Source organism: Saccostrea cucullata, unplaced genomic scaffold (genome assembly GCF_032062105.1).
Source record: "Saccostrea cucullata isolate Sc308-1 unplaced genomic scaffold, CSIRO_AGI_Scuc_v1 ctg9466, whole genome shotgun sequence".
In the NCBI taxonomy this organism is placed as follows: domain Eukaryota; kingdom Metazoa; phylum Mollusca; class Bivalvia; order Ostreida; family Ostreidae; genus Saccostrea; species Saccostrea cuccullata.
Genome location: NW_026924424.1, coordinates 6,128 through 21,722, shown reverse-complemented (window position 1 = coordinate 21,722; position 15,595 = coordinate 6,128). Strand labels below are relative to the sequence as shown.

The following is a 15,595-nucleotide window of genomic DNA, read 5'->3' as shown; positions in this document are numbered from 1 at the left end:
GGCCCCTTATTATGCACCATACGACATTCAAAACATATTATATAGTTTAAGATTGTTGAGGTTAACATTTTTGCTTCAGTAATGTATAAAGAAATATTAACTACTAAAGAGTTATCGATAAAAGACTTTTGGCCCTTCTCAGCCCCTAATTTGAGTGCCCAGCCCCTTTTTCTTGATCTCATCTTAAAACGCTCAGGATTTTGAACAATTTTTGTTCCTCAAATATTCAGAGATTCTTTTTCGTTTTCGAGTTATTTGAAAAAGAAATATTTAGGGGCCAACCCTTCAACTCCTTAATTGGGACGTTTAGCGAAAAATAAAAGATTGCATATTGTTTAGAACATTATTTTGAATTTCTTTTGTTCAATATTACTTATCAAAATATTTCCGACTTTTGAGATATAAAGCATCAAGATTTAGCATTCTGGCCCCTTATGGCCCCTTATTATGCACCTTACGACATTCAAATCATAATATATAGTTGTAAATGGTTGAGATAAACATCTTTGCTTCAGTAATGATATACAAAATATTAACTGATAAAGAGTTATTGATTAAAGACTTTTGGCCCCTCTCGGCCCTTAATTTGAGTGCCCAGCCCCTTTTTCTTGATTTCATCTTAAAGCTCTCAATATTTTGAACACTTTTTGTTCAACTACTATTTAAATATTCTTTTTCGTTTTCGAGTTATTTGCAAAAGATATATTTAGGGACCAACCCTTCAACTCCTTAAAGGGGACGTTTAGCGAAAACGAAAGATTGCATATTGTTTAGAACATTATTTTGATCATCTTTTGTTCAATATCACTTATCAAAATATTTCCCACTTTTGAGATATAAAGCGTCAAAGATTGAGCATTTTGGCCCCTTGTGGCCCCTAATTATGTAACATACGACATTAAAATTATATTATACAGTTGTAGATTGTTGAGATTAACATTTTTGCTTCTGTAATGTCTGACAAAATATTGACTGTTTAAGAGTTATTGAAAAAAGATTTTTGGCCCCTTTTGGCCCTTAATGTGATGAGTCAGCACTTTTTTCTTGATATCATTTTAAAGATCTTGACATTTTGCACGAATTTTGTTCAGTATGTTTTAACAAAATAATTATACTTTAAAAGATATGATGCAAAATGTCTTAAAAAATCAGCCATGATTCGTGTCCTAAATTTTGACCCCTACCGAGCTTCCATACTAAGCACTTCCGGAAAATATCCTGAAAGTAGGTGCAAAATACAACATGTTGCTATTATATCACTGAAAATTTCAGCATTCTAGCTTTTGAATTTTTGAGTTTTGTCACAGACAAAATGGTCACTAAAAATTCGATTAAAGGGCGATAACTTCCAACCGGAAGTGAATTTTCAAAAAATAAAAAATAGGAATAAGGTTTAGTTCATGATACATCATTCCTGAAAATTTCAAGTCAATCGACTTAAGCATCTCTGAGAAATCGTCTGCACAAAAATTGTAAAGAAAAAAATAGAATAATAATAATAACTAGATACGATCTCGTTGCGAGCAACGAGTGGGTCTTCCGTCCGATTCTTGATGAGATGAGATAAGATTTTGATTGAGATTTTCTTCTAAAATAATGATTGTTATGAAAAAAATTTGCTGCCACAATCTTTAAAAAGACATTGAACATTAAAGACTTTAAAAAATTGGCCTTTTGCCCCTTACGCCCCCTAATTTTAGGAATCAGTCCTTTTTATTCATATCATCTTAAAGCTCTTAAGATTTTGAACATTTTGTGTTCAACAACTATTCAGAAATTCTTTTTCGTTTTCGAGTTATTTGCAAAAGAAATATTTAGGGGCCAACCCTTCAACTCCCTAATGGGGACGTTTAGCGAAAAATGAAAGGTTGCATATTGTTCAGAACATTATTTTGAACATCTTTTGTTCAATATTACTTATCAAAATATTTCTCAACTTTTGAGATATAAAGCATCAAAGATTTAGCAATCTGGCCCCTTGTGGCCCCTAATTATGTACCATGCGACATGAAAATCATAATATATAGTTGTAGATGGTTGAGATGAACATCTTCGCTTCAGTAATGTATAACAAAATATTAACTGATAAAGAGTTATCTATTGAAGAATTTTAGCCCTCTTGGCCCCTAATTTGAGTGTCCAGCCCCTTTTTCTTGATTTCATCTTAAAGCTCTTAGGATTTTGAACACTTTGTGTTCAACAACTATTCAGAGATTCTTTTTCGTTTTCGAGTTATTTGCAAAAGAAATATTTAGGGGCCAACCCTATAACTCCCTAACGGGGACACTTAGTGAAAAATGAAAGGTTGCATATTGTTCAGAAAATTATTTTGAACATCTTTTGTTCAATATTGCTTATCAAAATATTTCTCACTTTTGAGATATAAAGCGTCAAGGATTTAGCATTTTGGCCCCTTGTGGCCCCTAATTATGTACCATACGACATAAAAATCATACTATATAGTTGTAAATTGTTGAGATAAACTTCTTTGCTTTAGTAATGTATTACAAAATATTAACTGTTAAAGAGTTATCGATTGAAAAAGACTTTTGGCCCCTCTTTGGCCCTTAATTTGAGTGCCCAGCCCCTTTTTCTTGATTTCATCTTAAAGCTCTTAGGATTTTGAACACTTTTTGTTCAACAACTATTCAGAGATTCTTTTTCGTTTTCGAGTTATTTGCAAAAGAAATATTTAGGGGCCAACCCTTCAACTCCCTAATGGGGACGTTTAGCGAAAAATGAAAGGTTGCATATTGTTCAGAACATTATTTTGAACATCTTTTGTTCAATATTACTTATCAAAATATTTCTCACTTTCGAGATATAAAGCGTCAAAGATTTAGCATTCTGGCCCCTTGTGGCCCCTAATTATGTACCATACGACATTAAAATCATAATATATAGTTGTAGATTGTTGAGATAAACATTTTTGCTTCAATAATGTATTACAAAATATTGACTGTTAAAGGGTTATCGAAAAAAGACTTTTGGCCCCTTTTGGCCCTTAATGTGATGAGTCAGCGTTTTTTTCTTGATATCATATTTAAAGATCTTGTCATTTTGCACAAATTTTGTTCAGTATGTTCTTACAAAATAATGATACTTTAAAAGATATGATGCAAAATGTCTCAAAAAAATCAGTCATGATTCGTGTCCTTAATTTTGACCCCTACCGAGCTTCCATACTAGGCACTTCCGGAAAATATCCTGACCCAGTGCAATATGGCAACATGTCCTCTATTATCACTGAAAATTTCAACGCTCTAGCTCAAGCCGTTTTTGAGTTCTATCACAGACAAAGAGGTCATCTAAATTTTGATTAAAGGGCGATAACTCCGACCGGAAGTGAATTTTCAAAAAATCCTTCAGCCGGAAATAAGGTTTAGATAATTCTTTCCCTGAAAATTTGAAGCAAATCGATCGAGCCATCTCTGAGAAATCTTCTGCACAAAATTTGTAAGAAAAAAAAAATAATAACTAGATACGATCTCGTTGCGAGCAACGAGTGGGTCTTCCGTCCAATTCTTGATGAGATGAGATGAGATTTTGATTGAGATTTTCATTCTAAATTAATGATTTTCCATCCATAATCTGTAAAAAGACATTGAACATTAAGACTTAAAAATTTGACTTTTGGCCCCTCACGGCCCCTAATATTAGGGATCAGCCCTTTTTTCTTCATATCATCTTAAAGCTCTCAGGATTTTGATCACTTTTTGTTCAACAACTATTCAGAGATTCTTTTTCGTTTTCGAGTTATTTGCAAAAGAAATATTTAGGGGCCAACCCTTGAACTCCCTAATGGGGACGTTAAGCGCAAAATAAAAGGTTGCATATTGTTCAGAACATGATTTTGAACATCTTTTGTTCAATATTACTTATCAAAATATTTCTCACTTTCGAGATATTAGGCGTCAAATATTTAGCATTCTGGCCCCTTGTGGCCCCTAATTATGTAGTATACGACATAAAAATCATAATATATAGCTGTAGATTGTTGAGATAAACATTTTTGCTTCAGTAATGTATAACAAAATATTGACTGTTAACGAGTTATCGAAAAAAGACTTTTGGCCCCTCTCGGCCCTTAATTTGAGTGCCCAGCCCCTTTTTCTTGATTTCATCTTGAAGCTCTTAGGATTTTGAACACTTTTTGTTCAACAACTATTCAGAGATTCTTTTTCGTTTTCGAGTTATTTGCAAAAGAAATATTTAGGGGCCAACCCTTCAACTCCCTAATGGGGACGTTTAGCGAAAAATGAAAGGTTGCATATTGTTCAGAACATGATTTTGAACATCTTTTGTTCAATATTACTTATCAAAATATTTCTCACTTTCGAGATATAAAGCGTCAAAGATTTAGCATTCTGGCCCCTTGTGGCCCCTAATTATGTAATATACGACATAAAAATCATAATATACTGTTGTAGATTTTTGAGATAAATATTTTTGCTTCAGTATCGTATAGCAAAATATTAACTGTTAAAGAGTTATCGAAAAAAGACTTTTAGCCCCTCTTGGCCCCTAATTTGAGTGCCCAGCCCCTTTTTTTGGATTTCATCTTAGAGCTCTTAGGATTTTGAACACTTTTTGTTCAACAACTATTCAGAGATTCTTTTTCGTTTTCGAGTTTTGCAAAAGAAATATTTATGGACCAGCTCTTTAACTCCCTAACGGGGACGTTTAGCGAAAAATGAAAGGTTGCATATTGTCCAGAACATGATTTTGAACATCTTTTGTTCAATATTACTTGTCAAAATATTTCTCAGTTTTGAGATATAAAGCGTCAAAGATTTAGCATTCTGGCCCCTTGTGGCCCCTAATTATGTAATATACGACATTAAAATCAGAATATACAGTTGTAGATTGTTGAGATTTTCATTTTTGCTTCTGTAATGTATAACAAAATATTGACTGTTAAAGAGTTATCGAAAAAAGACTTTAAGCCCCTTTTGGCCCCTAATTTGAGTGCCCAGCCCCTTTTTCTTGATTTCATCTTGAAGCTCTTAGGATTTTGAACACTTTTTGTTCAATAACTATTCAGAGATTCTTTTTCGTTTTCGAGTTATTTGCAAAAGAAATATTTAGGGGCCAACCCTTCAACTCCCTAATGGGGACTTTTAGCGAAAAATGAAAGGTTGCATATTGTTCAGAACATGATTTTGATCATCTTTTGTTCAATATTACTTGTCAAAATATTTCTCACTTTCGAGATATAAAGCGTCAAAGATTTAGCATTCTGGCCCCTTTTGGCCCCTAATCATGTATTATACGACATTAAAATCATAATATATAGTTGTAAAATGTTGAGATAAACATTTTTGCTTCAGTAATGTATAACAAAATATTGACTGTTAAAGAGTTATCGAAAAAAGACTTTAAGCCCCTTTTGGCCCTTAATGTGATGAGTCAGCACTTTTTTCTTGATATCATTTTAAAGATCTTGTCATTTTGCACAAATTTTGTTCAGTATGTTTTAACAAAATAATTATACTTTAAAAGATATGATGCAAAATGTCTTAAAAAATCAGTCATGATTCGTGTCCTAAATTTTGACCCCTACCGAGCTTCCATACTAGACACTTCCGGAAAATATCCTGACCCAGGTGCACCATGGCAACATGTCCTCTATTATCACTGAAAATTTCAGCGCTCTAGCTTAAGCCGTTATTGAGTTCTATCACAGACACGGAGGTCGTCTGAATTTTAAGAAAAGGGCGATAACTCTAGACCGGAAGTGATTTTCAAAAAATCCTTCAGCCGGAATTAACTTCAGATAATTCTGCACCAACCCTGAAAATTTGAAACAAATCGATCCAAAGATCTCTGAGAAATCGTCGGCACAAAATTTGTGCAGAAAAAAAGAATAATAATAATAACTAGATGAGATCTCGTTGCGAGCAACGAGTGGGTCTTCCGTCCAATTCTTGATGAGATGAGATAAGATTTTGATTGCGATTTTCATTCTAAAATAATGATTTACCACAATCTGTAAAAAGACATTGAACATTAAAGTCTTTAAAAAATCGGCCTTTTGCCCCTAACGGCCCCTAATTTTAGGAATCGGCCCTCTTTTTTCATATCATCTTAAAGCTCTTAAGATTTTGAAGATTTTTGGTTCAACAACTGTTCAGAAATTCTTTTTCGTTTTTGAGCTAATAGCAAAAGAAATATTTAGGGGCAACCCTTCAACTCCCTAATGGGGACGTTTAGCAAAAAATGAAAGGTTGCATATTGTTCAGAACATTATTTTGAACATCTTTTGTTCAATATTGCTTATCAAAATATTTCTCCCTTTCGAGATATAAAGCATCAAAGATTTAGCATTCTGGCCCCTTGTGGCCCCTAATTATGTACCATACGACATGAAAATCATAAAACATAGTTGTAGATGGTTGAGATGAACATCTTTGCTTCAGTAATGTATTACAAAATATTAACTGATAAAGAGTTATCGATTGAAGACTTTTGGCCCCTCTTGGCCCCTAATTCGAGTGCCCAGCCCCTTTTTCGGGATCTCATCTTAAAGATCTTAAGATTTTGAACATTTTGTGTTCAACAATTATTCAGAAATTCTTTTTCGTTTTTGAGATATTAGCAAAAGAAATATTTAGGGGCCAACCCTTCAACTCCTTAATGGGGACGTTTAGCAAAAAATGAAAGGTTGCATATTGTTTTAGAACATTATTTTGAACATCTTTTGTTCAATATTGCTTATCAAAATATTTCTCCCTTTCGAGATATAAAGCATCAAAGATTTAGCATTCTGGCCCCTTGTGGCCCCTAATTATGTACCATACGACATGGAAATCATAATATATAGTTGTAGATGGTTGAGATGAACATCTTTGCTTCAGTAATGTATTACAAAATATTAACCGATAAAGAGTTATCGATTGAAGACTTTTGGCCCCTCTTGGCCCCTAATTCGAGTGCCCAGCCCCTTTTTCGGGATCTCATCTTAAAGATCTTAAGATTTTGAACATTTTGTGTTCAACAATTGTTCAGAAATTCTTTTTCGTTTTTGAGATATTAGCAAAAGAAATATTTAGGGGCCAACCCTTCAACTCCTTAATGGGGACGTTTAGCAAAAAATGAAAGGTTGCATATTGTTCAGAACATTATTTTGAACAACTTTTGTTCAATATTGCTTATCAAAATATTTCTCCCTTTCGAGATATAAAGCATCAAAGATTTAGCATTCTGGCCCCTTGTGGCCCCTAATTATGTACCATACGACATGGAAATCATAATATATAGTTGTAGATTGTTGAGATAAACATCTTTGCTTCAGTAATGTATTACAAAATATTAACTGATAAAGAGTTATCGATTGAAGACTTTTGGCCCCTCTTGGCCCCTAATTCGAGTGCCCAGCCCCTTTTTCGGGATCTCATCTTAAAGATCTTAAGATTTTGAACATTTTGTGTTCAACAACTGTTCAGAAATTCTTTTTCGTTTTTGAGATATTAGCAAAAGAAATATTTAGGGGCCAACCCTTCAACTCCTTAATGGGGACGTTTAGCAAAAAATGAAAGGTTGCATATTGTTTCAGAACATTATTTTGAACAACTTTTGTTCAATATTGCTTATCAAAATATTTCTCCCTTTCGAGATATAAAGCATCAAAGATTTAGCATTCTGGCCCCTTGTGGCCCCTAATTATGTACCATACGACATGGAAATCATAATATATAGTTGTAGATGGTTGAGATGAACATCTTTGCTTCAGTAATGTATTACAAAATATTAACTGATAAAGAGTTATCGATTGAAGACTTTTGGCCCCTCTTGGCCCCTAATTCGAGTGCCCAGCCCCTTTTTCGGGATCTCATCTTAAAGATCTTAAGATTTTGAACATTTTGTGTTCAACAATTGTTCAGAAATTCTTTTTTGTTTTTGAGATATTAGAAAAAGAAATTTTTAGGGGCCAACCCTTCAACTCCTTAATGGGGACGTTTAGCAAAAAATGAAAGGTTGCATATTGTTTAGAACATTATTTTGAACAACTTTTGTTCAATATTGCTTATCAAAATATTTCTCCCTTTCGAGATATAAAGCATCAAAGATTTAGCATTCTGGCCCCTTGTGGCCCCTAATTATGTACCATACGACATAAAAATTAAAATATATAGTTGTAGATGGTTGAGATAAAGATCTTTGCTTCAGTAATATATAACAAAATATTGACTTTTAAAAAGTTATTGAATAAAAACTGTTGGCCCCTTTCAGCCCTTAATTTGATGAGTCAGCACATTTTTCTTGATATCATATGAAAGATCTTGATATTTTGCACAAATGTTGTTCAGTATGTTTTAACAAAATATTTATATTTTAAAAGATATGATACAAAATGTCTCAAAAAATCACTCATAAAACGTGTCCTAAATTTTGACCCCTACCGAGCTTCCATACTAGGCACTTCCGGAAAATATCCTGACCATGTTGCAACGTGGCAACATGTCCTCTATCATCACTAAAAATTTCAGCTTTCTAGCTTGAGCCGTTTTTGAGTTCCATCACAGACAAGGAGGTCCTCCAAATTTTGATCAAAGGGCGATAACTCCCGACCGGAAGTGAATTTCCAAAAAATGATTTGCCGGAATTAACTTCAGATGACAACGCATCGACTGTGAAAATTTGAAGCAAATCGAACGAGCCATCTCCGAGAAATCTTCTGCACAAATTTTGTAAGAAGAAAAAAGAATAAAAATAAATTAATAAAATTCTGTGAAAATGTAATTTTCAGTGTTTTAGATTTATTGCATATTTTATTTGATATAGCTGCATGATGATTGTTACTATGAAATAATAAAAATATATAAATCGACATAACGGTTTAAAAGTCTTTGCGGTTCTTTGAAGTGGAAAAATTTTTAAGGGCATTGTTCCTACGCATTGCAGGAACAATGCCCTGAAAATGTATGATAGTTTTGCCATACCTTATTTCAGATGGATATGATGCATTCGATTAAAATGGGAGATTTTAAATGTTATTGTTAACTTCACAGCTATTCTACAAGTCTCACAGACAAAAAAAACTGATTTTGGAAAATTCCCTAAAAAATTTTGATCTCAATTTTCATTTGTTGGTTTCTGAAGCAATACCTTCAGGAACAAAGGGGCTATTAATATCGCTAGTTCTCGATATTTTAAATCTGGTTTTATCTGAAAATTGACGTTTTCTAAAAAGGCTACACCTAAATGTTGCATAGCACAAAAAGGAAAATAGGCGACTGATTGCAGGGTTACCGCAGTCTACAGTTGTTGCCTGACGTCACGGCGTCAGGCTGTATAAGGATTGATATTTCCGAGGTGCGAAGAGAAGAGGTCACAGTTAGCCAGCAAAATTTTGTGCATGCTGATTATCACTGGAATTTGTTACCTCCGTTTCAACAAAACATTTAGCAGAAAAAAATAACCGTCTTACTGATACAATATATTGATGTGTTTATTTCCCTTAGTTTTTTTGCATGCAGCTGTTTATTTCATGCGATACATGTCCGTTTGACCTTTTTTCTGCATTTCTGTACTATTGGATGAGTCCATTTGTCTTCGAGGTAAGGGGTGTCACAATCATTTTGCGCCAAATGTCACGTGTATATCTTCGCGCCCTTTTCCTGGATGATTCTACTGCACTGCGGTGAATGGAAATGAAAACTTCAAGTCTGCTCTTTTTATCGGAATTTCGAACTTTGGGGGAAAAAAACATATCGGTGATATTGTGAAAGAAGTTATAAGTTACATCAATTAAAGTAAACAAAACGAAACGGAAAAAAATGTTCTTCAGAGGAGAACTGGCCAAATATACATAATATTTCTGATCATATCTCGCCCGCACTCTGCAGCCCCCCCCCCCCCAGGTTTCAGAGATAAAATTCTTCCTCTTATGAAACACAGAAAAGAGACTTAGGAAAAGTGTTCCTCTTATTTCAGGATTGAGGAATACTAGTATAAGGAATCAACGTCAAGTTCGTTGGGTCAAATAAAGTGCGCATGCTCGACATGTAGACGTAAGTTTTTATCGAGAGCAAAGTGTAGTCCAAAAACCTCGAATTTAATTAATTTCAGATCTTGAAAAAATGCATTGCTGATATATCAAAGATGTTTTAAAGTGTGTTGAAGTGTGTTTTAACCAAAAAAATGCAATAGAAGCGAGGAACGAGAAGGTAAACAAAATTTGTAAACATATCTGTTTGTGAACACTAGTGAGCGATACTCATACGTTCCACTGTTACATTGTGAAATATGGCTAGTCAATTGACCCAGTCTAAAAAGAGAGCGCTCGATGATATGGACACTAACACCATTAACACCAGTACTAGTGATGAAGAAATTTCAAAGGAATGTGAAAATTTTCAGATGAGAGATGTCATGCACGGTATAACTAATATACAAAATACTCTTGCAAACCTTCTACTAAGGATTGATGGACAAGGTCGCCATCTAAACGTAGTTACCAAGGACATTAGAGGAAAACATGGCATTCAGGAGAGATTAGAAAACGTACAAGAACAGGCGAACGATACGATATATATAACCACTGAACTGCAGGAAAAACAGAAGAAAATGGAAAGAGAACTTAGCCGAATGAAAGATTACATAGTTCGACTGGAGTATTGTGTAAAGACTCAAAGTGAACAGATTCTAGAGCTAAGATCTAGAGCAATTGAAGACAATATCATTGTGAGTGGAGTAGACGAAAAGGCGCCCAAATAAAAATCCTGAAAACCTTGTGAAGCTCATTAGTAACGTGTTTGCAGTAGAGATGGAGATACCGGCAGAGACTGTTGATAGCCTACAGATATATAAAGTGTTCCGAATGGGGGAATACGACAAACATAGGAAATATCCTCGGCCAGTCTGTGTCCAGTTTGTAAATAAATCACATAAGGACATTGTGATGAGACACATTAAAATTCTCAAGGATAAGAAGTCCCCAATAAGAGTGTCTCAACACCAACCTGAAGAAGTCCGTGAAAAAAGGAAGCATTTATATGATGTCCAAAAGAAATATGCGGACCGTAACATAGAAACGGTGCTAAAAGGTCAGAAGCTCATTTTCACGCAGAGCAAGACGGTGTACAGGGAAAAAATTGGTAGCAGACCAATGGCCGATGAGATCATCAGTGGAGAAGAGGTAAAGATCGCGATCAGTACGGGGAAGACAACAGAAGACAATGGAAACCGGTTTGCTGCCCACGCAACGCCAGTAGATTCCTATAAACAGGTGAGACGATCGCTTGTGGAAGTTATGCGGACAGATAACACTACCAGTGCAAGTCATAACATTTATGCGTTTCGGTTCACCAGTAACGACGGCACGATACACGAGGGATCGGAAGATGACGGCGAGCACGGAGCCGGGAGAATGCTACTAAAGACACTGGCTGATAATGACATAAATAACGCACTAGTGGTCGTTTCGCGGTGGTGTGGTAGTAAGATCGGTCCTAGACGCTTCACACACATCACAGAGGTTGGGATGAGTGCGGCGAGAAATATGCCGGTTCCCGTCTGACGCTTTAAAATGTAAATTATGAAAAGTCACTGGCTAAAAATACAAACTTACAGTAAATAACTTTTTCAATTAGTTAGTATTTGTGTACTTTCATCGAATTTGACTATAACGGTAATTCTGCATAAACTAAAATATTTATTCTAGTGGTTTAGTGGTTTTCGATATGACTATATTCATGCTGCACATGATATCCGGATAAATTATAAATTATGTTTAGGTTTTGATACTTTCCGGAATTTGCAAGTGTATACGTCACTATTTTTGTGTTTTTTCAAAGACTCAATTTCCGGTATAGATATCGTACAGCATGGATCGTGTAAACTTGTAAGTTTTTAATCAATTTCTATTCTATCACTCAACTCAGAGAGGAGTCTGTATGCATAATTTCAATTTTAATACAGTGCCAAGTGCGACATTTTGATAGGGATAAATTTTTGTTGTAATTACATTTCAGATATATTTCTTTAATAGAAAAAAAAATAAACATGGTAACTACAACAAATTGTAATTAGAAAAAAGGAACTGAATAGGAAAGAAATTGAGTATATAGAGTTCCTCTCAACTGAAATTAATTTTCGATATTTTTAACATTTTCATTTCAAATATAAACTTAAAGTTAGGTTTTTTGGGTCTAGTTTTGCAAATTTTCAAAATGACAGCAGGTGTGTCTGAGCTTAAAAACTAATTTTCTGTAGTGTATATAGATTTTTACTTTTATTGTCAACTCTTTTTTTCTTGCTGTTGGGGAACAGTAAACTTTTTAATGCATTTGCTGTGGAATGGATGACTATCAATGTGAAAATTTCCTAAAAATACTTACATTAAATTGTCAAGGTTTAGGGGACATGAATAAAAGGAGGGATGTCTTTAAAATTTTAAAAGAAAAAAAATTAAATGTTTATTTCCTTCAAGACACACACTTTGTCACAAAAGATGAAAGCATGATAAAAGCATTATGGGGATATAAGGCTTTTTTTAGTTCATACAAATCAAACTCACGGGGAGTTGCTACACTTATCAATAATAACTGTGACTTGACATTGATTAATGAATATAAAGATGACAATGGCAATTATCTTATTCTAGATGTAGTAATAGACAATCTTCCTTTTTTGTTAGTGAATATATATGGACCAAATCCAGGATACACCAGCCTTCTATACAAAGATTTTAAATATGATACAAGAATATTACTCATCACAATATATGATTATAGGTGGTGATTTAATTTAATTTTAGATAAGGATTTGGATTCAATGAACTATAAAAACCTAAATAACCCTAAATCAAGAATGGAAGTATTAAAGATGATAGAGATACTAAATTTAAAAGATATTTTTCGTGAAAATAATCCAAATTTAAAAAGATTCACTTGGAGAAAGAAAAATCCAATAAAACAGGCAAGACTTGATTATTTCCTAATATCAGAATCGTTACTAAATTTGGCCCCTTATGTAAAATTTGAAAATAGTTATCGTTCAGATCACTGTCCAGTTGTAATGGGTGTTAAAACAAATGAATTTTTGAAAGGAAGAGGGTTTTGGAAATTAAATAACTCTTTATTAGCAGATAAAGAATATGTAAATTTGATAAAAGAAAAAATTAAAAATATTAAATTACAATACGCCTGTCTTATCTACAATTTTAATAACATTGACTCTATTGAAAATGATAAAATTCAATTTATGCTAAGTGATCAATTATTTCTAGATACATTATTGATGGAAATAAGAGGAAAATCAATTTCTTATTCAACTTTTAAGAAAAAGAAAATAACTGAAAAAGAATTGCAACTAGAAAAAGAAATCTTTATACTGGAACAGAATTTGTCGCAAGAACATGCTGAAGAATTAGAAAAAAAACATGAAGAATTAGAGAATATTAGAAAAATAAAATTTAAAGGCCAATGTATTAGAGCAAAAGTGAAATGGATAGAAGAGGGAGAAAAACCTTCAAAATATTTTACCAGCCTTGAGTCTAGAAACTATCAGAGTAAAGTTATACCTAAAATTGAAAAGGAAGATGGAACTATAATTACTGACCAATTTGATATTTTGAATGAAGTTAAGCTGTTCTATGAAAATCTATATAAAAGTAAAGAGAATGTAGAATCAGGAAATATCCATGAAAAATTAAAGATGTATGATGTGCCGAAATTAAACAAAAAAGAATCAGAAAGTCTTGAAGGCCCTTTGACTAATTCTGAAGTTTTGAATTATTTGAAAATTATGAAAAATGAGAAAAGCCCTGGACCAGATGGGTTCACCTGTGAATTTTTCAAATTTTTTTGGCAGGATTTAGGTGCTTTCATTACAAGAGCAATAAACAACTCGTATGAATTATCACATTTTACTGAACCAAATAAATTAGGTTTAATAACTTGCCTACCAAAACCAGGAAAACAAAAACAATTCTTAAAGAACTGGCGCCCAATCAGTTTATTGAATGTGATTTATAAAATAGCCTCAGGCTGTATTGCTGAACGATTAAAAACTGTGTTGAATAAATTAATAAATAAGGACCAAACTGGCTTTTTGAAGGGAAGATTCATAGGTGAAAATATTAGACTAGTTTATGATTTAATGAATTACACAGAACAAAAACAGATTCCAGGCTTATTAATGTTAATTGACTTTGAAAAAGCTTTTGATACTATATCATGGAAGTTTATATACCAAACATTAGATTTTTTTAATTTTGGGGAATCCATTAAAAATTGGATACAAACATTTTATAATGGAATCAAATCATGTGTCATACAGAATGGAATTTCCTCTGATTACTTGTTCCCACAAAGGGGATGTAGACAGGGGGACCCAATTTCACCATATCTCTTTCTACTATGTGCTGAAGTTCTTGGGATTCTCATTCGAAATAATAAAGACATAAAAGGAATTGTAATTGATGGGGAGGAATATAAACTTTCACAATATGCCGATGATACTTCAATTATATCTGATGGATCACCACAGTCTATGGATGGTATATTAAGAGAGCTTGATTATTTTGCAATTGTATCTGGACTGAAAATTAATTTTACAAAAACAAAAATGGTGTGGATCGGTAGTAAAAAATTCTCTAAAGAAGTCTTTCATCACTCGAGATGGAAGTTAGACTGGAATAATTCTACTTTTGATCTTCTTGGTGTAAAGTTTTCTATTAATTTAGATGAAATGATTGAACTGAATTACCCCCCAAAATTAAATGAAATAAAGCGATTGATAAAACAATGGCAATTAAGAAAACTGACTCCCATTGGTAGATTAACAGTGATTAAATCCCTGATTATACCAAAGATGAACCATTTGATATTGACTGTTCCAAACCCCAATAAGGAATTACTCGATGAATTTGAGAAAGACCTTTATTACTTTTTATGGGGAAGTAAAGTACATAAGGTTAAGAAGAGTGTTATAATCCAAGACTATAAAAATGGGGGGTTGAAAATGATTGATTATATGGATTTCTTATGTGCATTAAAATCAACATGGATTCGAAGACTAATCTACTCAGACACGAAATGGTTAAAACTTTTTGAATCAGAATTAGGAATGAAAATTGAATCTCTTTGGGTAAGAGGTTTAGATTTTATAGTTAAGATGTGTAATAAAATAAGCAACAAATTTTGGAAAGAGGTTTTACTTAATTGGGTAAAAATCATTGACTGCAGTGGTAGTCAAAAAACAAGTAATACTCAAATTCTTCATGAACATATATGGTTTAATCCAAGAATTAAAATAAATAATTCCTCTGTATTTTTGAAAAGTTATTTTGATGCAGGCTTTGTTTTCATAAGAGATTTGTTTGACGTTGAAGGAAAATTTATAAGCCTCGAGTACCTCAATAATCTGAATGTACAAACTAATTTTGTAGAATATACCGGTTTAAAAATAGCCGTTACAAAGATATTGAAAAGTATTGATATTGAAAAAAGAGAAGAAAGTGGACCTTTTATCCCAAATTCAATTTACATTTTTTATAAAAGCACAAGTGGTTGTAAAGATATGTACAATATACTCATCAAGAAGAAAAAGCAAAAAATTAAAGCATTAGAAAAATGGAAAATAATGGAAT

General features: G+C 33.1%; 1 pseudogene; it reads left to right on the top strand.

The window, feature by feature from the left end:
• Positions 1-10,122: 10,122 nt before the first annotated feature.
• Positions 10,123-11,542, top strand: LOC134266394 (uncharacterized; annotated as a pseudogene).
• The last annotated feature ends 4,053 nt before the right edge of the window (positions 11,543-15,595 follow it).